Genomic DNA, 20,443 nt, shown 5'->3' with positions numbered 1-20,443 from the left:
AGAAGAAAAAAAACATATAACATGGACTTGGCAGACTACCACAGTGGGGTGGTCTTTGAGTGGCAGAAAAAGTTGTTGGCTGAGCAAGCCAGCACTGCAAATGATATGGAGGTGGGGCCCTCTGCAATTGAGAGTTCAGGGCCCCCCATGCCACCTGGTTCCAAAGTTATAACTATCCCTTTGCGACCCCCTGGGGGCTACCCTGGACCCCCCCCCATAGGGGGAGACAAGGTTCCAATCAATCTCCCTTCAGACAGGGGGCTGGGGGTAGGAGTGGGATGCCTTTCCACCATGTGCCCTCACAGCGGCCCAGGGGTGCTAGGGGCCCCCCTGGTCGCGGCTGTGGTGGGGGCTACGGAAATTTAGGTCACAATCAGAACTATCCCTCCCCTTATGCTGTCCAAGAATGCCAAGGTTATCACTACAATAATGGCGGCGCTTTTCCATGCTCCCTTAATACTGGGTATGGGGCTAACTCTCATTATGTATATGACATGCAATACGAATCCAGACCTGATCATCAAAATAGATATGGAACTCAATTTCGGCATTTTGATTCTAACGAGCGCTACGAAAGGCAGGATGAAGTTGACTTTAATATAAGTACATCCAATAGCTTCTACCCATTACGGGATTTAGAAGGTGCCTACGAAAATCCCATTAGTAAAGCAGGCCCGATCAACCCATCCCAGTATTTCAAATCTGTTACTAGTGACAATGTTGCTAGACCTGGTCCCTCCGGTCTAAAACAGCATTGGGGTTTTCAGAGACCTACTCAGGGCACAAAAAGGCAAATAGATCCAAAAGAGGGTGTCGGGGAGGGAGAAAATTACGTGCTAAAAAGGAAAAAACCATAACACAATTTGAGCAGTGTTGCCCTAACAGATACCGAAAAACTTGTGTTGAATAAAGGTTTAAAATTTGCCCCCCACGTAGGCTGAATAAATTTCAGACCTACATTGATATACATAAGTTTATTAGAAAGCTCAGTTTTAAGCGTTATATGATCTCCAATCCCATTTTAGGTTGTCAGACCTTTTTCAATAGCTTTAGACATTCGGGGCTCGCTAATGCTTCCCTTTTCAACCCCCCCCCCCCCACCCCCCTGGGGCTTTGGCTCCTTCCCTGAAGGTTTTCAGGGATGTGGTTCTCAGAGACTTGGACCAAGTGCCGGTCAATAGGGTGAAAACTGACAGGGAGTTTGTTGCCGGCCTTGATTCCCTGCCTGAGAAGAAGGATTTGGTGATCAGATTGGCTGATAAGGGGGGTGGGATCATCATTCTTGATAAAAAGGACTACCTCACTGAAATGTACAGAATATTGGCAGATAGGGACACCTACAACCCCCTTGGTTTTGATCCAAAAATGTGATATAAGAAGGAATTAGAAGTCCTCATTCAAAAGGGCTTTGAACTGGGTATTCTCAACAAAAAGGAAAGGTCACACTTGATACCAAGGACACCGCGGACACTGGTGATTTATTACTTGCCCAAGGTCCACAAACATCCTACTTGCCCCCCGGGTCGTCCCATTGTTAGTGGCATTGATTCTGTTACATCTCAGGTGGGCAAGTATATTGATTTCTTTCTCCAGCCAATAGTCACTAGGATGTCCTCCTACTTAAAAGACTCACACCATGTGATTAACCTATTGGCAGCTCAGACCCCTAGATCAGGTTTGTGGATGGTGACAGCTGATGTCACATCCCTCTACTGTCATTCCACATAGCCTGGGTTTCTTTGCGGTCGAGTATTTCCTTAGGCGTGACTAGCAAATATCCTACATAATGGAATTGCTTCAATTCGTTGCATCTCAAAACTATTTTTGGTTCGGAGGCCAATTTTATAAGTAAGACAGAGGAGGCGCCATGGGGGCTAAATATGCTCCCAGCTTGGCAAACCTCTTTATGGCCCTGTGGGAGGAGCATGTCGTCTATGCCCAACAGAAACCCCAGGTGGATCTGTGGGCTAGGTATATAGACGACATCCTCCTCCTATGGGATGGAGATAAGTCTGACCTGGATTCCTTTCTTGGAGGACTTAATATCAAAAAATAGGGGCATTTTTTTGAATTACTAAGCCAGCCAACATGAGATTTATTTCTTGGACCTCACAGTTCGGATCAAAGAGGGCCGATTTTCCACTGCTACTTACTTTAAAGACACCGACTGTAATTCATATATCCCCACTAACAGCTGCCACCATGAGGCTTGGATTAGGTAGGTGCCAAAAAGTCAGTATATCCGCCTGAGACGTAACTGTTGAGATAGAGGTGAGTTTCTTCTGCAGGCAGATGTCCTGACCAAGCGCTTTCAAGAGAAGGGTTATCCTGACACCCTCCTAAGAGATACTCTTGAGGAGGTATTACGTATTGATAGGAGTGAATTGCTCATAGAGAAGACACCCAATACCAACAGGGCACCTTCCACTCCTTTTATTACTACATATTCCATCCAGCATAGGATGGTTAGCCGATTGATTAAAAAACATTGGCACATTCTTACAAGTGACCCTACTCTCAACACTATTCTCCCGGTTAAACCTCAGGTGGTTTATAGAGGGGCACCCTCCCTCAGAAATACTACTGCCAATAATATCATCGAACCCCCCACTTTTAAGAAAGGGTTTTTTGATAGCCTTATCAATGTAGAAGATACAGAATTTGTTCGCTGAATGGTTGCACTCATAGGAGAACTCATTCTTTTAGATCTAATAGTACCCAGGTCGAGTTCGAGATCAAGCCCTTTATCACATGCTCTACCAAGGGGGTCATGTACCTGCTCCAGTGCCCATGCGGGCTACAATATGTGGGCAGGACTAAGCGACCCATGATGGTTAGGCTTAATGAACATGTGACAAACATCATTAATGGCTTTCCGAAGCATCCTGTGTCCAGGCATTATCTGGAAGTTCATAATAAATATCCAGATAAAACTATATTTTTGGGGATAGACAAGTTCACCTGTCCCTGGAGGGGTGGTTCTTTAGTTCGAGGTATCTCGCGCCTTGAAATGGCCTGGATATATCGAATTAAGAGTTACTCACCATTTGGGTTGAACGTAGAGGTAGACCTAAATGCGTTTATTGATAATGCTTAGGAATGCTGTTTTCTATATTATATGTATCTTTCGAGCTTGTCTGTCGATACTACTCGGTATATCTTAATATACTTGGCTTAATATCTCAGGATTTATGCCTAATGTTGCTGGTTTTCATATTTGGGCACTATTGGAATTTATATGTCGATAATACCCTGTATGCCTTTGTGAACTTATTGTGACATCTCGTAGCCATAACAGGCTTGGATGTATACATGTGTTTGTGCATAGTAATTCTCTATAATGGCATCCGTCTTAATTTGTGTATTCCTCTTTTTGGGTTCTCGACATCATATATATATATATATATATATATATATATAATGTCGAGAACCCAAAAAGAGGAATACACAAATATATATATATATATATATATATATATATATATATATATATATATATATATATATATATATATATATATATAATGTGTGTGTGTGTGTGTATATAAAACACACACATGTTTGATCTTTAGGGTGCACACCTATGGAGCTGCACTATATGACATTTCTGGCGTTGGTTTTATTGCGGCTTTGAATAAAACATGACGGTCTGAGATGTGACAGTTAGGCTGTATTTACACCTGAGCGTTTCCAAGTCATGTGTTTTTACTGAGATTTTTGCCACAATGATTACCACGTTTTTGTACAAGTCAAAAGGTCACCAATGTAAAAAGCAGAAAAACGCCTGTAATCTGCCCCAAAGAAGGTCATGTTCTTTGAGCTAGGGCCAGTTCACATCAGATGCAGTCAGTTCAAGTCAGTTTCCGGTCAGTTTCTTCACCGGAAACTGACTGCATGGTGTGAACTAGAGCCATTGGAATACATGGAAAACACTGTGCATGCATTTTTGTGCAGAAAAAAAGCGCATGGAACTGCATCTGGTGTGAACTGGCCCTAAGGTGTTTTTCAGGCATTTTGCTTCAAGTGACAAAACACTCAGATGTGAAAAGGTGCCATTGAGATGAAGGGGATTTTGCTTGTTGGGCGTTTTATGAACTGAAAATGCCCGGGTGTGAATGCAGCCTTACACTCACAGGGTACAATATCTGTAGATGGGAGGATCTCGGTGAAAACAGAAAAAGTAAAACTTCCTCAGTAACATTTCTTTCTCTCCCACACCCAAAATTCTTCATTTTGTTGTTTGTGTTCAGAGCTTCCCGATCATCTCTTCACAGACTGGTGTGACCGGAAAGGTAAGATTACATAGAACCGGATCTAATATACTGAGTGATGCCGAGTGATAATACTGAGTGTTAGGATGGGGGATGGAGGGTGCAGATGTGTGATGAACGATTGTATGGAGGACGATCAGTCACTCTGTCTTCATGTCTGCCATTAATAAACTTCCATCAGATACTTTTCTTATACTTTGTATTCCTCATCTAATCTCACCTTTAGGCCTCATGCACACTGGGCGTTTTTGGATGTTTTTACAGCATCTGTTTTTGGCTTCAAACGTTTTTTTCTACAGTCAATAAACTCCCCATCATGTTATCCTATGTGTCCATGTTATCCTATGTGTCCATGTTTTCCTCTGTGTCCATGTTCTCCTATGTGTCCGTGTTCTCCTATGTGTCTGTGTTCTCCTATGTGTCCCACGTTCTCCTATGTGTCCATGTTCTCCTATGTGTCCGTGTTCTCCTATGTGTCTGTGTTCTCCTATGTGTCCCACGTTCTCCTATGTGTCCATGTTATCCTATGTGTCCATGTTATCCTATGTGTCCATGTTATCCTATGTGTCCATGTTATCCTATGTGTCTGTGTTCTCCTATGTGTCCCACGTTCTCCTATGTGTCCATGTTATCCTATGTGTCCATGTTATCCTATGTGTCCATGTTATCCTATGTGTCCGCATTTCATTTATAGGCATTTTTCATTTTTGACTTAAAAAAAGAAAAACTTCTAAACGCAAACGCGGCTAATCACGGCATGTATACGTGGCAAAACTGATGTTTTTACCCACTTACTGACCAGTGCACGACAATATACGTCAGCACAATGGCACGGCTGCACAAATGTATGTACATGTACTTCCCCTTTAAGACGCAGCATTGTGGGCATGCACACGCCTGCCTCGTACTCCGTGACCGTACCCACCAGACCTGCAGCCTCAATGTCCGCCGGTGTCAAGCAATCGTGTCACAGAGGGCCAGAACGGGGAAATGCCTTTGTAAACAAGGCATTTTCCTGTTCTGCCTAGTGACATGACAGGGATCTACTACTCCCTGTCATTGGGAGCAGTGATCGCAGTCATGTCAGTGGTAGCCCATCCCCCACGGTTTGAACACCTCCCTAGGACACACTTAACCCCTTGATCGCCCCCTAGTGTTTAACCCCTTCCCTGCCAGTGTCATTTACACAGTAATCAGTGCATTTTTATAGCACTGATCGCTGTACAAATTACAATGGTCTCAAAATAGTGTCAAAAGTGTCCGATGTGTCCGCCATAATGTCACAGTCACAATAAAAATCGCAGATCGCCGCCATTACTAATAAAATTAAAATTATTCATAAAAATGCCATAACTCTATTCCCTATTTTGTAGACGCGATAACTTTTGCACTAACCAATCAATGTACACTTAGACCCCTTTCACACTGGGGTGCACTGCAGGCACTAATGCACTAAAAATAGCACTTTCAAAGCAAAAAATAGTGGAAAACCTTGCGAGCCACAAACGGGTCTATGCCTTAAAAATGAACCATAAATCAATCATGAATTGACATCAGCAGCAAACACTATATCACGTTCATATTCGTGTAAATGGCATATAAAGAAAATAAAAATGTGTCTGCGCTAGATGAAAGAATCAAAACAGTATACAGATAAAAAATTAATTTAGAAATATATATAAAATATATAATATAATATATGTTACAAGTGCTAAGTGCATAAATAAACATATACGTAAACAAACGTGCTATAATTAATTACTATTAGATCAAGGATAATTTCTAGTGCATCCAATCAAAAGTGCAAAGTGCTGTATGAAACACACAGTAGAAATCCAAACAAAAGTGAAATAAAAAAATGAAATAAAAAAGTCCTCATATGAGTTCTTAAAGTCTGAACAGTGTGAGTTCAGAGATACAAAAATACATAAAGTGCCCAAAATCAGTGTCCATAATCAGTGAAGTATATCCATTAAGTTCTTCCAAAAGTGCAACACCATAAAGCATGCTTCAGTGTCCTCCAGTGATCCCCATAAGCATATGCGCTCACCTTCCAGCGTGTGACACAGTATTTAAACTCTGTCAAAACACGCTTTGGAGACACTCCTGTGCTCAAATGGAATCAGCTGTATAGGCATCCAATGCTCCCCATTAAGATTATATATGCAAGAAAAAAAGAGACTCCATAGCGCAATACTGCTTAACAATAAAGAGAACTTTATTAAAACAATAAATTCTCCCCTTGTAGGGGTACTCACATGCTGCGGGTGCGTTAGTGCACCCTTCTAAATAAGCATAAATCGGCTAATGGTAGCGGTATGGCGTGCGGTGCGGTGTATGCATCAACCTCTCCTTCTCTCTCTCACTGCTGACAGCTCCGTCCAGGCCCCTCCCCAAGGGGCCTGGACGGAGCTGTCAGCAGTGAGAGAGAGAAGGAGAGGTTGATGCATACACCGCACGCCATACCGCTACCATTAGCCGATTTATGCTTATTTAGAAGGGTGCACTAACGCACCCGCAGCATGTGAGTACCCCTACAAGGGGAGAATTTATTGTTTTAATAAAGTTCTCTTTATTGTTAAGCAGTATTGCGCTATGGAGTCTCTTTTTTTCTTGCATATATAATCTTAATGGGGAGCATTGGATGCCTATACAGCTGATTCCATTTGAGCACAGGAGTGTCTCCAAAGCGTGTTTTGACAGAGTTTAAATACTGTGTCACACGCTGGAAGGTGAGCGCATATGCTTATGGGGATCACTGGAGGACACTGAAGCATGCTTTATGGTGTTGCACTTTTGGAAGAACTTAATGAATATACTTCACTGATTATGGACACTGATTTTGGGCACTTTATGTATTTTTGTATCTCTGAACTCACACTGTTCAGACTTTAAGAACTCATATGAGGACTTTTTTATTTCATTTTTTTTATTTCACTTTTGATCGGATTTCTACTGTGTGTTTCATACAGCACTTTGCACTTTTGATTGGATGCACTAGAAATTATCCTTGATCTAATAGTAATTAATTATAGCACGTTTGTTTACGTGTATGTTTATTTATGCACTTAGCACTTGTAACATATATTATATTATATATTTTATATATATTTCTAAATTAATTTTTTATCTGTATACTGTTTTGATTCTTTCATCTAGCGCAGACACATTTTTCTTTTCTTTATATAGCACTTTCAAAGCACCCTGAAATAGCCGCTTCTGTCTCTACAGTGTGAAAGCCCGAGGGCTTTCACACTGGAGTGGTGCGCTGACAGGACGGTAAAAAAAAAAGTCCTGCTAGCAGCATCTTTGGAGCAGTGAAGGAGCGGTGTGTATACTGCTTCTCCACCGCTCATGCCCATTGAAATCAATGGGGCAGCACGGCTATACCGCCAGAATAGCACTGCTGCAGCAGCGCTTTGCGGTGGTTTTAACTCTTTCTCGGCTGCTAGTGGGGGGTAAAAGCGCCCCTCTAGTGCCCGAATACCTCTGCAAATATGATGGTAAAGCGCCGCTAAAAATACCGCCGACGCTGCCCCTGCCCCAGTGTGAAAGGGGCCTTATTGTAATTTTTTTACCAAAAATATGTAGAAGAATACATATCGCCTAAACTGAGAAAGTAATATTTTTTATATATTTTTTGGGATAGTTATAGAAAAAAGTAAAAAATATTGCTTTTTTTCCAAAATTGTTGCTTGGTTTTGTTTATAGCGTAAAAAATAAAAACCACAGAGGTGATCAAATACCACCAAAAGAAAGCTCTATTTGTGGGGAAAAAAAAGGATGTCAATTTTGTTTGGGTGCAATGTCGCACGACCGAGCAATTATCAGTTAAAGCGACGCAGTGCCGCATCGCAAAAAGTGCTCTGGTCAGAAAGGGGGTAAATCCTTCCGGGACTGAAGTGGTTAAACATTGGTTACTATCTGTCAAGTTAAATCATTCAGGAGAGGTTTTAAAGTGTTCTGTGTACATTAAAGCTGGATACACACTATCCAATTTTCTGTAGATTTTTTCCTTCAGATTTACCGAAACCATATAATATGAGGTCAAACCTTAGGAGTTTCAATTTGTGTGCAATCAGGCCGGCCCTTGTACTACATGGTTTTGGTAAATCTAAAAGAAATCTGACAACAAAAGTTGTATAGTGTATATAAGCCTTAGACCCCTTTCACACTGAGGCAGTTTTTACGCTAGAAATAGCGCCTGTAAAGTGCCTGAAAACCACCTCCCCTTCATTTCAGTGTGACTTTTCACACCGGGGTGGCATCTTTGGGGCAGGTTGGGAGCGCTGTATTTAGCACTCTCAAAATGCCCTGCCCATTGGAATGAATGGACAGCACTTCTGAAATAACTTCTACAATAAATATATTCCGAGGGTGGTTACGGAATCCTCTATTTATTGAATATAAGTATTGACTTGTCTATGCCTATAGTTAGCTAGTCTATTAAAACTCTAATAATGTCACTGTTGTTGATAAGCATAATGATATAAGGTTAGCTATGAAAACAAACAAACACACTGCTTAGTAAAACAATGTCTTATTTATTTCCCAAGAAAATAGGAAAATGTTAACATGAAAGGAACAGGAAAACACGAGGAAGATATTACAAAGCATATAACAAAAGAACATCAAAGATACTTATTGCAAGGCTGCCCCCCTAGACACAGTCTCATCAGCTGAGCTCAGGATGGTAACAGAGAGCCACGAGGCTCAGAAAACCATCAGGCAAGAGCCAAGAGCGAAAAGGGATTACTTTTATTCTGTGTGCACTTTTTAAACTTCATCCATACACCGTCCAGACCCAACCCCATTGCCTGCCCATTTAGGTTTATAACGAATGAAAGTAGTTCTGGGGGGCAGTCCTTCACAATATATTATATTTCTGTCCATCCTGCTGTATTGGCCTCTAGGGGCAACATTCATCCATGTATTATCACTATGTGATCTAGGTCCTTCAGTCTTAGCTGGCCCTTTTATCTTCTGTAGCAGGACATTCATCAATCATCTTGTCAGCCATGGTCCTTTTTGAAGCTTGCTTGCATAATGTTATCACAACAGTCGATCAGGAGCCAAGCTTTTGTTCTACAAAGCTTTGATGTACAACTTGTTGCATTCCAACTTGGTTGTATCAACCAGAAAGAAACTCCAGAAATATGATACTAAACCATGTTGCCTTCCAACAAACCGCTTTGCACCTAAAGGGCGCATATCACCCTTCTTCAGACACGGCTCCTATGGAACAGTCCATAACTGTCTTAACGCGTTGCGCTTCCCAACATGTGCTTCAGAAACAGCTCCTATGGAACAGTCCATAATGGACTTAACGTATTGTGCTTCTCAACATGTGCTTCAGAAACAGCTCCTATGGAACAGTCCATAATGGACTTAACGTATTGTGCTTCCCAACATGTGCCGCTTTGCCACTGAGTGACACACCAACATCATTCTTCAGCGAAAGCTTCCATGTCACTATTCTGTGTCTTCTCTTTTCCCGTATCTTCATGATGGGGTGCAATACAGGCAAGTGTGTCCATTCACTCACCATTCACCAGCACACATTTAGAGCAACATATTAACCAGCTTTCAGAAACAGAGTCTCCAGGAGGGCCTTAACCTAAAATACACATATATCACACTATACCATAACATAAATCAACCCATTACCGTAGTATATGCATATATATGTGATCCATCAAATTACGCACCCTGCTCCCACCTCCTATAACCCTTTACTGTAAATACGGGTCAGGATTAGGCAGGCTAGCTCACAATGGCCTTTCTTACCACAATTTTGGTACAACAGCTGTATTTCAGGGATCTGAATTGGCAGCAAAGCCTCTAACTGGTACGAAGAGACCCTACCGTCAATTTGTTCCTCAACTTGCATAGATTAATGGGAGATCCTTCTATATAAATGTTGAGTCCAACAACACATAACAACTTGAAACATTGACAAACCCACAAAATTCCATCTCTGTACCTGGATTCCAGAGACCATGCCCAGGGTATACCATGCACCTCTACCTACTGTTAGATTCAAGGAACACCCTAGTTCCATGACTAACGTTACATCAGTATCCTTTAGGACAAAGAAACAAACTCGTCTATGTCCCAAATAATACCCAGGTGCTTCCTTCCCAGCAATGATCTCTCCATCCAAAACCCAGAGTGAAATATCTTCCCAACATTTCTCGTTCACCACTGTGTATTGATCTGGCACACAAAGGACATCATGGTCATGCTTCCGACGAAAGGACATATCAACCTGCCACCAGCTTCTATCCTCTCTGATCACATGTGGGTAATTTAGCCTCAGATGCAACTAGATAGAATCCCCAGTCAGTAAGCCCATTGATACCACCAAATACACAGACTGAGTCTGCACTTCTGTATATGGGATAAATGAGGAAGCATAACATCTCTCATAATCCAAAGTAGCACAGCCCATCCAGGCATTCGACTACCACCTTGGATTAGTGTAAGAGATGTGTTTTGGCAAAATCTTACTGAGCTGTGATGCTAACTCATAAGGTCACAGCCCCTCATACAGAGACTGTACATTCAGCTTGAAGTTGGTTGATACCTCCACCTGCCCCTGCGTGCATGCCAGAACCCATGACAGATTTCTGTCCTGTACCATCACATTCTCTACCAACCTTTCACCATGGTTGACAAAATCCGGAGCCACTTTAACCTGGGTATTTAAGTGACTTTGTTGAATGTTATTAAGGATGCCACCAATCTCTCTCAGTAACAAAGTATGGCTGAGAGTTTGTTACAACCTCTCAGGTGAGACATCAACCAGGCGTATCTCCCCCATATCCAGCTCTGGTGTCCCACATGTCCAGTAACAGAGAACCTCTCTGTAGGACTGCTAAGATTGACACACCACCCCTACAAGGAAATTTTCACTCCATTGATGTGTCACCTGGCCAACAGATATCTTACTTATGCGTAAGTGCCAGTCTCCTGGGTACCTGCACCATATTAATTCAGTTATGTTAATACATGTCACACAATAAAAACCTTTCCTTCTTTCAACTCCCTCCATAAAAAAACATATTTTACATTTCTTGTTGTGAAGGATTGGATAGGTTATATTCCTTCCCCAACCTCCAACCCATTGCACTTGTATTCACAGTACTTTTCCATTCATAAATGACAGGAGAGACTCCGGCAAAATGTTTCACAAGCCTCGTTGCTGGGCAAAGCCTTTCAGATTCAGCATTAGCGCTAAATTGTCCATAAGAAAAAGAAACCTTGTATTGCAAGTATAATTGTGAATATTTTTGTTTGTCCCTTCTCCCCTGAATGTTTATCAGAACAAATTTGCGGTGTGATATGGCAGACAAAATGCCAACCAGATGAAAACCTTTCATCTCTGTTCCAAAGACCTCTCTGATCTCGCTCCACCAGGACTCTGGAAGTGAAAAACAAGAGCAGAATCAAATTCTTATCCACAATATATGCTCGCTTACTATGTTTACTTATAGTTCCCTCCTTATTACCCAGGAACCTAATATTCCTGGCTTCTGCCACTCTGAACAAATTATCGAATGATTTCTTTACGGTGAACCCACTCTAAAATGGATCCCCATGGTAAGAGCAAAAAAATAAAAAATGAACGTGAATGTTGCTTCTCACAGATTCTCAATTTAAACGCAAAAAAAAACTGCATTTATCTGTACCTTAAGACCTATGCACTAACTCCCCTTTCAGGTGGACCAAGCCTAAACCTTTTTATCTTTTTCCACCTGAATGAAAATAAAAACAAAGAAAAAAAAACTACAATAACTCCAGCAGCTAGAATGGCTTCCTAACAACTCTTGTCCTAAACAAAATGTAATAGTAAATTAAATTTAATCCTACATATCGGTTGTATACCAAAAATGGAGAGCCGACACGTAGGGTAAATTAGAAGGCGCTCAAAAACACTTCAGATGTAACTAGGTTGTACCAACATTTATGACAATGTCTGGTGATTAGGCAAGTTCCCTGGATATATATATATGAAATATATATATCAGTGTATCTATAATGTGAAGTGATGGTGATACCCTTTATCTACAAATCAATCACCTGAGTGTGATACACCTCTAATGAGTACAACCAATATGCAAAATAAAATTGTATACCTGACCGCATACAATAGTGGTGACACCCTCTAATAATCAGTTAGTGATCTGAATGTGCCATGCTGAATTAACAACATGCCTCAGAAGTGCATATAAAAAACAAATCCCTTGAGGAAGTCGATCTATGACGAAACATGTCGGGGCGTGGCTGTGAGTTGTGACGTACTTGCTGTTGGCCACACAGGAGAATAGGATACGAGCGCACGGAGAGACGGAGGTATCCCGAGGGAGGGGTGAGAGCACATCTAGCAGCTGTACACCTCGGGTCCGCCGTGACCATTGTTATTGTTGAATCCACTGAGTTGAAGTTTGGTGTTTATCACAAGTGTTGAGCTTATTCAAGTTTTCTAAATGTGAGTGCTATGTATGAAGTTTTGCAGTGATTTTAATAAATTGTTGTTACTGAATTACACTATTGGAGCACTCCTTCTCTTTTATGTGGATCCATTGAACATCATTCCTGTGAAACCTCGTATACAATATTTGCCCAGGAGTGTGGTAAAGAAAGCTTGTTTTGCCTTGCATGAGAGTGCGGGCATACTATTTCGGTGAGTGCAGGTCTGGAGAGTGCGATTCACTAGCACAGTGGTGAGGTGGAAGAAACACGGAGCTACTCAATAATTTGATATTTTTTCACTGAAGAATCATTTGTGTGGAGCACTGGATTTATTATTATTTTCACCGTCACCAGTTTAGATCACCTACAGCCCACTGAAGGCTGGTTCTATTCATGGACTGTATTTAGAGTTTTGAACTTCGCAGCATGAACTGAACCATATGCATGATTGTCACATATTACATTGCTTTCACGTTAAAAAGTTTTGTGATTATTTCACAGTACAGAGGTTGATTTTTTTATTTTATTTTTGCAGGTTTTTATATGTGTGTGGTCCGCTATTCATTTAGTGTGTCGTACACAGATAACCTATTCATTAGGAGAGGGTATCACTATTATGGTAATCATATGAGTTTTACCTAGTCAATCTGCCGATTGATAGGGGTGTGATACACTCCGCTGATTGATTCACTAATTAGATCATATCACTACTATATAATTTGTGTCAGCACAGTTCTGTTTTGTTTTTTATATGCACTTCTGAGGCATGTTGTTAATTCAGCATGGCACATTCAGATCACTAACTGATTATTAGAGGGTGTCACCACTATTGTATGCGGTCAGGTATACAATTTTATTTTGCATATTGGTTGCACTCATTAGAGGTGTATCACACTCAGGTGATTGATTTGTAGATAAAGGGTATCACCATCACTTCACATTATAGATACACTGATATATATATTTCATATATATATATCCAGGGAACTTGCCTAATCACCAGACATTGTCATAAATGTTGGTACAACCTAGTTACATCTGAAGTGTTTTTGAGCGCCTTCTAATTTACCCTACGTGTCGGCTCTCCATTTTTGGTATACAACCGATATGTAGGATTAAATTTAATTCACTATTGTTTTTTATTGCCATTTAAGGGGGCAGCTCAACATTTTCTATACCGATTAGTTCATTCTAAACCACTTTCACTGGTGTTTGTATTGTTCTTAATAGCTTTTAGGAGGGTAACTTTGGCGCGGTGGAGGTGTTCCTCGTGCAGAGGGCGAGAGCATTTAGGACACTTGGGTATTATACTTAAACAAAATGTATTCAGCTGCTAATTGAGGACATAGCCAATGAACCCGCTTTCAGGTGGACTAAACCCAACATTTTTTTCACCTGAACAAAACAAAAATAAAATAAATGAATAAACAATTAAAAACAATGACAAAATAATAAAAAAAAAAACAAGAGGGGAAAAAAACCCCATAATAATCACAACAGAAAAAAATTAAAAATTATAACAATCCAGAGGCTTATCCTTGAAAATACTAAAAATGTATCAAGGTCCTCTATAATTTTCCAAACATGAAGGGCAAATCTTTGAAACTCACATCTAAACCTTATTCATAGCAAAGACACATTAACCAGAACATTCTTACCATCCATGCAACTTTCTAAGGGCTGCTAACATTGTTTCCCCCAATGCTATATTTGAATGAACATACGGCTACCTCCATTTCGGGTTTATGCAACTGTTCTACATAGCGATGCCTTTCCTGTCTTAATTGACTATTTACAGTTTGTAGTCTCGAATTTGGGTCTTAAAAAGGGAAACAGGTTTGATTACTATGGCCTCTATACCTTGGATTGCTACCACATCTCACAGAATAAAATTCATAACGCCTTGGTATAGTTTTTGGGTAGTGCGACCTCCTTTGCATATCATTATTAGACATCAAACAATACCTAGCTATGTAACCCCCCTTTTTACAAACAAAGCACTTGAGAACTGATCTCCCTGCATAGGCCCTTCTCTGAGCATATGGTGATGGAGACTCACATTGCTGCATAACATTACTATGATTGGAATCAACAGATTTTACACTTTTATTGTCTGAGTATTCACTAGCAATGGACTCATCAGAAGTCTCCACTATTTCAACTCATTCAACATTGATTCCCACCATAGCAACATCACTTGCAGCAACACTAGCATTTGGCTTTTCTACGTGTTGTTCCAGAGCCTCTATCTTTGCTAAGCACTGAGCATGTGTGGAGGATAACTCCATAATGGCAGACTGGGCTTCATGTAATTCCTTCCTAAGGAGTATTATAATACGTTCATTCTCAGCCTCTCTCTGATTCAAAGAGGCAATGCAACTTTCTCTTTGTTTACACGTTTCCTTTTAAAAAGTTTTTTATTTATAATAAAGAGTATAAGTAACATGCATCATCCCTTTCTACTAAGGAGAATCTTAGTAGAAAGATCAAGGCACAGAGAAAACATAGCATATACAATATTATGGTGGTATTCTAGGTTTACAAAGGATATCCTGAAGAATAATGTAACTAGACAATATCTGGACAGATCCCTTAATATTTCTACTTTAAGGTTAGTAATGAAGGATACAAAATTTTTAGGCATGACTAAGGGTACCTAGACTTTTAGACAAAAAATCGCTAATTGCCCTGGAGCTCCCACACCCCAAATGGGTACAAACTGTGTGAGTGCTGCCAGGACTACCGGCTATTGGAGAGAGAGTTAATCTAAGTACATTGTTAGGAGATAACTCCAGACAGAGGAAATTCACAATCAAAGATTATCTAGACCCTTCTGGAGAGCCTAAACGTAATGTCATCCTTGATGAAAAATTGTTAGATTGTAATAATTGGATCTGTTCCAGCGGTAAGTGAATTTAAACAAATAGGCAAAACCATAACAACTTGTGCCAAATACAATTTGGTAGACAATTACTGGAGAGAGGGATTTATGGATCCATCTCCTCCACTCTACTCATCAGCCAGAGCTGATAAGGAGACTGGATAATAGGAAAGTAAAGAAGAGAGAGGAAGATATAGAAGGACAGAATGAAGAAAAGAAAGGGACACAAAAGGATGGGGAGAGAAGGGAGGGGTAAGGATGGGAGAGGTACCTGTTTCAGAGATAGCTAAAACGATTATACAGGATTTCCAACAAGAGCTCTTCCAGTCAAATGAGTAGAGCCCAAACTAAAGGGAGATCCCCACATATTGGGCCCAGGGTTCCCAAATTAGCTTGAATTTCTCAGTTTTATCAAGGATTGTGCTAGAAATTCTTTCTTGGAACATAATCCAAGTAACTTTATGTTTGGTTAGATGTATAAAGACCTTTGGAGACTTCCAGGCCCTAGCAATCGTCAGTTTAGCTCCAGTGAAGATATAATGGGACAGAATCTGATTATGTTTTGATAAGTTGGAGATTTTCTCGTTCAGGAGGGCTATTGTCGGTTTTTGAGATACTGTAGAGCCTGTGACTCTGCGGATGAGTTGGAAAAGTTTATTCCAAAAGTTCCTAATCTTGGGGCACTCCCATAAAGTATGTAGGAGTGAACCTAAATGTCCACATCCCCTGAAGCATAGTGGGGATGACTGTGGGTAAAATTTGGCTAAGTGAGTTGGGACCAGATACCAGCGTGACATAACCTTGAGGTCTGCTTCAGTGAGGGAAACATTTAGAATCCCCTTGAAGGCGCTTGAAAAGCGGTAGTGCCAAGTGTCTAGGTCCCAATTAAACTCAAGGTCATGCTCCCAGCTCTGCATATAGGACGTTTTGTCAATTGGCTCTGCCAATGCTGCATATATCAGGGAGATACCCCCCTAATGTCCATGGCCGACGAACACCATTGTTCATAAGGGGTAACAGATAGTGAGGCTGACTCTTTGGGAAGTATGGAGTGTAGGAAGTGGGTTATCTGGTGTAAGCAAAACTTCTCTGAAGTGGGCATTTTAAGTTTTGAGACGCATTGGGAAAGTGTAAGAGGGCCACCTGAATTGACAAAGTGTCCTATGCGGTATAGTCCTTTATCAAGCCAACATTGAAATGCCTTTATATTCAACCCTGGCGTAAATAGGGGATTATTAAAAATGTGAGCTAGGGGTTGCCACTTGGATGTTAAAGTATTAAGTTTGTGTAATGAGTCGCATAGTCCTAAAGAGTGAGAAAGGGTAGGGGACATTATCAGGGGTCTAGTTTTAGGGGAAGTCCAAATAAGATAATCAATAGTAAAATTGGGGACAGCCTGTCTTTCTATTGCCAGCCAATCAGGCTTAGGTCCTCTGGTGTAGATAGCTGATATCTGGCTTAATTGAGGTGCCTGGTAATACCACCAGAGATTGGGTAAGCCTAATTCTCCCTTCCGTCTGGGCCTGAATAGGGTTTTTTTTTTTAGGAAGTCTGTGGTTTGATTTACCCCATGTAAATCGGACTATGGATGCCTGTAAATTTTGAATTTGGAGTTTGGGGATCGGTATAGGTAGAGATCTAAAAAGGTAGAGGAGCCGAGGGAGGAGAGTCATTTTGACCGCATTGATCTTGCCTAGCCAGGACATTTTGTATAGAGACCATTGTTTAAGATCATTGTTAAGCTTTTTGAACATCGGAGGATAATTGTATTTATACAAATGGGCAATGTTAGAAGGTAGGTGCACTCCTAGGTAAGGTATAGTGGAATTGCTCCAAGCAAAGGGGAATTGGTTCCGTAGTCTGCCAACCAATGACACTGGGGCTGAGATATTAAGGGCCACTGACTTAGACATGTTGACGACCAACCCTGCTATCTGACCAAATTTGTGAAGTAGTTGTAATATATTAGGGGTGGAAATTAGGGGAGAAGTTATAAATAGAAGAACATTGTCAGTGAAGAGCGCGCATTTATGTGTGATTTGGCCGCATTTGACTCCGTGAATGTCAGGATGGTTCCTAATCGCCATAGCCAACGTTTCAATTCCTATGGCAAAAAGGAGGGGGGATAATGGGCAGCCTTGTCTCGTTCCCTGGGAGATGGGGAAGGGGTCAGAAAGGTGTCCCTGAAGCTTGATCTGGGCTTTCGGTTTAGAATACAGGGCTTCTAGGAGGTTGATGAAGTGTGATCCAAAGCCCCATCTTCTCAAAATATTAAAAAGATAAGGCCAAGTAACAGTATCAAAGGCCTTTTGAAGGTCAATGGATAGGATAAATCCTTCTTGTGCAGGATTGCCATCCCATCCGGATTTCAAGAGGGAAATGTTGTCTATGGCTCTCCTTATCTGGTCCGGGCCCTGACTCCCCAGTATAAAGCCTACTTGATCTTTATGAACATAGGACCCTATAAAGGATCCTAACCTATTAGATAGAACTTTGGTCAAGATTTTAAGGTAGTTATTAATTAATGATATAGGTCTATAGTTGCTTACTATACTTTGATCCTTAAAAGGTTTGGGGATGACCGCGATGTAAGCTAAATTCGCATTTGAGTCTAAGGGAGAGTCTTTGTTTAGGGAATTGAAGAACCGGACCACATAAGGGACCAGTGTCTCTGAGATGTTCTTATAATAGTGTGTAGAAAAGCCATCAGGGCCTGGGGCTGAACCTTTTTTAGGTTCTTTTATAACCTCCCCGACCTCTTCTGCAGAAACAGGATCTTCCATTATGGAGCGATGTTGATCGGAGATTTTGGGAAGGGGGAGATTATCCAGAAAGGGATTGAGTAGGTGTGTGGTGTCGGTCTGCAGTTCAGAATATAAGTTAGAGAAGAAAGAATGAAATGCTTCGAGAATATGTTTTGGGTTCTGGGTCAGGGAACCATTTAGAGATTTGATTTAGGGCAAGGTATAGACTCTGTGTTTAGGGGAGAGTTTGGCTGCAAGCTGTGGGCCAAATTTGTCCGAGTGGAGATAGAATCTTCCGCTTACCCATTTTAAATGTTTTTCGGCACTGGAACTGAGAGCCGAATTTAAGGCAATCTTAGCAGCATCTAAGAGTCCTAGGGAGATGGGAGAGGGATTGTGTTTATGTGCTTTCCTAAGGGATTGAAAGATTTTCTCAAGGTTGGCTATATCCAATTGTTTCTCACGTTTGAGACGTGATGCTAGTTGAATAAAATTACCCCTTATGACTGTTTTATGGGCTCCCCATAGTGAGCTGGGAGAAATGTCTGGGGTGTCATTTAATCAAAAGTATTCCTTTAAATCTCTTTTGATCATCGTGGTGTGAACCGGATTGGAGAGGAGAGTTTCATTAAATCGGCATTGAGGTGGCTTCGCTTGATGCAAAAACCCAGTGATTTTAACGGATACCAGGGAGTGGTCCGACCAAGGAACCTCACTAATAGATGCTTGGGAGGCTAAGTGAATGTCTGAGGAGTGGAGGAATATGTGGTCTATGCGAGCATAAGTCCTATGAGGGGCAGAAAAGTGGGTGTAGTCTGTAGATGAAGGATGTAACTCTCTCCAAGAGTCTATCATACCTAATGAGTTAAAATAGTCTAGCTATCCTAAGGCTCTGATTGGGCGGACATTTGAGTTGGGAGATATTTTGTGAAGATTTATCTAGTAAATGGTAAAAAGCCACGTTAGAGTCACCCCCCATGATCACCTTACCTTCAAGATGGTGCGCAAGGAAAGTTAGCATGGAAGAAAAAAAGGAAGCTTGTCATTTATTAGGGGCATAGTACGAGATGATGGAGAAAATTGTCCCATTTATATCGCCTTTTACTAGAATGAACCTACCTTCTTTGTTTTTAATGGTTTGTGAGTGTGTGAAGGATGTACGTTTGGAGATGAGAATGGCTACCCCTTTCTTTTTGTCTTCAGCATTGGCCAGAAAGTAGGTAGGAAAGCTGTAATGCAGGAAGGTAGGGTCATAGCTTTTAGGGAAGTGGGTTTCCTGGAATAGAATGATGTCTAGTCCCCTGGAGTGGTAATTGTGGAAGGCCTTACGTCTTTTAATAGGGGAGTTTAGACCCTGGTTGTTGTGGGAAGCTATTTTTAAAGATGTCTGTTTGTTGGTGTCAACAGCCATGGACACAAGGGGAGGAAAGCAAATGTAAGAATGAATCTCTTATCCTACCCATACGAGAGAATTCATCCTGCTGGGCGAAATCGGACCATCTTGGGATCAGCAGAAGCCTGAGTCGTTCAGCTCTCCCTGGAGATACCTGGAAGGGAAGGAAAAGAGACATAGGGGGACAGGGGGAGGATCAAGAAAGATAAAGACGGAGAAAGCGAGAGAGAAAGGAAAAGTCCAGAAATGAACTACCCTGGACTGTTCGAATGCAGGGTTGGAAAACCAAGACCTGCGCCGAAACTCTAAATGTATTAGAGTTTGGAAAAGGGGCAACCCACAATTGGGTTGCAGGCCTGGTGTCACTAAGGGGAAAAAAAACTCCCCAAAGTAACAGCAGGTGGAGTGGCATGCAGCCCCGCTCCGGCCGCAGAGCACCCCATGAGAATTTTAACCAGGGGCGGACCCCCTAATGTAAAACCAAATATCATATAGGAGGTGACAACATAATATACAAACTTAATAAAATAAAAAAGGAGAGAAAGTATGTAAGAGTCTTCTGACCGAATGCAAAATAAGGTGAGTAAACATTATACAAGCCTTTTTTTATGACAGCCTGAATGGCACGGTATCAGGGGAAGGGGAAGGGGGGAGGGGGGAAATAGTTAGGGGAAGAAGG

The 20,443-nt window shown here is 41.3% G+C and overlaps 1 protein-coding gene across 1 annotated transcript in view; it reads left to right on the top strand.

Annotated features, from left to right (window-relative positions):
- The first annotated feature begins 4,204 nt into the window (after positions 1-4,204).
- Positions 4,205-20,443, top strand: part of LOC141116655 (NACHT, LRR and PYD domains-containing protein 12-like) — a 423,319-nt gene continuing 407,080 nt past the window's right edge. The window contains exon 1 of the mRNA XM_073609048.1: positions 4,205-4,292. The gene's annotated coding sequence lies outside the window, so the exon portion shown is untranslated. The remainder of the gene's footprint in view (positions 4,293-20,443) is intronic.

Source organism: Aquarana catesbeiana, linkage group LG13 (assembly GCF_042186555.1).
Source record: "Aquarana catesbeiana isolate 2022-GZ linkage group LG13, ASM4218655v1, whole genome shotgun sequence".
Taxonomy (NCBI): Eukaryota; Metazoa; Chordata; class Amphibia; order Anura; family Ranidae; genus Aquarana; species Aquarana catesbeiana.
Note: the sequence above shows the minus strand (reverse complement) of the source record. Positions and strands in the feature narration are given on the sequence as shown.